Below are 2,500 nucleotides of genomic sequence, written 5' to 3' on the forward strand. Positions count from 1 at the left end.
GGCTCATGAATAAAAGCTGAAAAATGATAGTAGTTGCTTGGATTGATGAAACCCTATTCAGGTTTTGTGACAGGCAGCGAGACACACAAATTCTTTCCCCTCAGGCTAGAGGGTGTAATTTCCCCTTCCACTGTCGGAGGAGCCATGTAAAAAATTATCTATAGCTCAATGACTGACGAAGTAATTCCAAGCAGTAATTTTCTATCTATCCGTCCGTCCGTCCGTCCGTCCAACTATCTATCTATCTATCTATCTATCTATCTATCTATCTATCTATCTATCTATCTATCTATCTATCTATCTATCTATCTATCTATCTATCTATCTATCTATCTATCTATCTATCTATCTATCTATCTATCTATCTATCTATCTATCTATCTATCTATCTATCTATCTATCTATCTATCTATCTATCTATCTATCTTTTCTTGCAGATCAAGACACTCAGAATAGAAACACTGGCATGCTTTTCTTGCAGATCAAGACACTCAGAATAGAAACACTGGCATGCTGGCCCCGTTGTAACACACACACACACACACACACACACACACACACACACACACACACACACACACACACACACACACACACACACACACACACACACACATAAAGAACGGACTGCTGTGGGGCTGACGCAAGACTATCTCTGTCTCACGTGTCTCTCCCCTACGGCCGCCCGCTGCTCCTGACCTTCGAGATGTTTTTCTCTCTCCTTCTCTCTCTCCCTTTATTCCTCTCTATTTCACACTCACACAACACACACACACACCTCCGATTTCTGTACACCTCCCAGCCACTCAGTATTTTGTCATTAAAAAGCATTGCATTTCAAGCTTGGATCAAGCAGATGGGGCTGCGTAAGCATTGCTGCTCCTTCACGCAGCACCTTGGCTTAAGTACAGATAGTCCACATGCATTACAGCACTCGCGCTTAAATGCAGACACACAAACAGACATGCGAACACGCACATGCACACGCACAACCTTCCTGGAACCGGAGAATCAGCCGGGTTGTGGATGGCTGCTTCATATGGGTGCTGTGTTGCTCAGTTGTGTAATGCCTGGTTGTTGTAGTTGAATACCTTAAGACATGCTCTGCAAAACAGGAACGCTAAGCAGCAGACGAGTATATGAGCAAAGGAAGCATCCTTCTTATCCTAATATATTTAGTCGTCCTTTCTGTAGACCAATGGCTCGTGCCTTCTAATGGCAAAATACTAACATTGATACTTGCGTAAAGTTCAATGGGTTCATTCATAACACACAATTACACACACTCTGACACACATGCACACGTGAATCTAATATAATTATATCTCTGTGCCATTAGACACATGTCTCTGTCTCTCTTTCATTTTCTCTCACTCTCAACATTTGCATATTCCTTTGGGTGTTTGAGTTGAGCAGCTCTTTCCTTTTTCCTTCTCTTGTCTTCCAAGCAACAAATGTCAGCTAATTACACCATAGCTGTTTGGATGAGCTCCATTTTTCCCTGTGCTCTGCTGTGCTTGTTCTCTATGGGGCTACAGGACAAGTCAGGCAGCCAAGACACCAGTTCAGAACAGCCAGCTGTGGGGGGTTGAGCTACGAGGCTACACCCTCCCTAGAAATTGATTCCCCAAGAGAGAACTCATCAATACTTATCACAAATGATACAACCAGGGCGCACCAAGCTGCAGGGGATATAATGTTTCATTCACGGCCAGAGATGAAGCAGTAACCGTTAGAGCTGATAGAATCAGGTCTAGTAACACACAGAGCTAAAAAGAAGGGGGAAAAAAAGACAGTCGCAGGCGAAACACGAATTTCCCTGAACTCTGCATTCAGTAAAAACCTTCTTATAAAAGATCCCATTTGATCTGGTCACACAGTCACAGGCACAGGGCCATCAAGTCAGGCAGGACAGAAAGTGCAAGTCATTGTCTGTGTGCAACAATAAACTGCCACCTTGGTGTGTGTGAAGTGAAGCCTCGAGGACGCAGCCGCGCCCCTGAGTACAGCTTGCTCTTACAAACGGACAGAGTGAGAAAACAGAGTCGGAGATTAAAGCTGCGCATAAACAACACAACAGCAATCCAAGATCCTAACCTACAAGCAGTGTCAGGCACCGTTAACAACCATTTACATTCAGTGTTGGGCCTGAACAGATAGCAAACTCAAAGGCTCTTTATTAGGCGTGTACGTTTCATACAAGTATTCTGATTAGAATGGGAGAAATCTAATTAATTGCTCGATTCACTGAATGAACCCCGAATTTGTAATGTAATCATAACAACTGCTTTTCAAGGAGCTCTTGTTAAATTTAATTGGGGGGAGAAAAAAACATCCTCTTTCACTGAATGAATGAAAATCAAATTAGGCCTGAAACTGGAGGAGTCGGCAAGTTTGTTCTGGCGTGCCATAAAAAAAAAGAAAGAAAAAATAAAAAAATCAGTAAAAGCAGAAGTGTGTGACAATATATATTCTAGAAAGTCCCGCATCAACTGTTTTG

General features: G+C 42.7%; 1 protein-coding gene across 18 annotated transcripts in view; it reads right to left on the reverse strand.

Annotated features, from left to right (window-relative positions):
- Positions 1-2,500, reverse strand: part of baz2ba (bromodomain adjacent to zinc finger domain, 2Ba) — a 69,397-nt gene that overhangs the window by 53,671 nt on the left and 13,226 nt on the right. The gene's annotated exons all lie outside the window — the stretch shown is intronic.

This window comes from Brachyistius frenatus, unplaced genomic scaffold, assembly GCF_029030835.1.
Source record: "Brachyistius frenatus isolate BFR_SWC_R1_liver_20210118 unplaced genomic scaffold, ASM2903083v1 Contig_24, whole genome shotgun sequence".
Lineage (NCBI taxonomy): Eukaryota > Metazoa > Chordata > Actinopteri > Embiotocidae > Brachyistius > Brachyistius frenatus.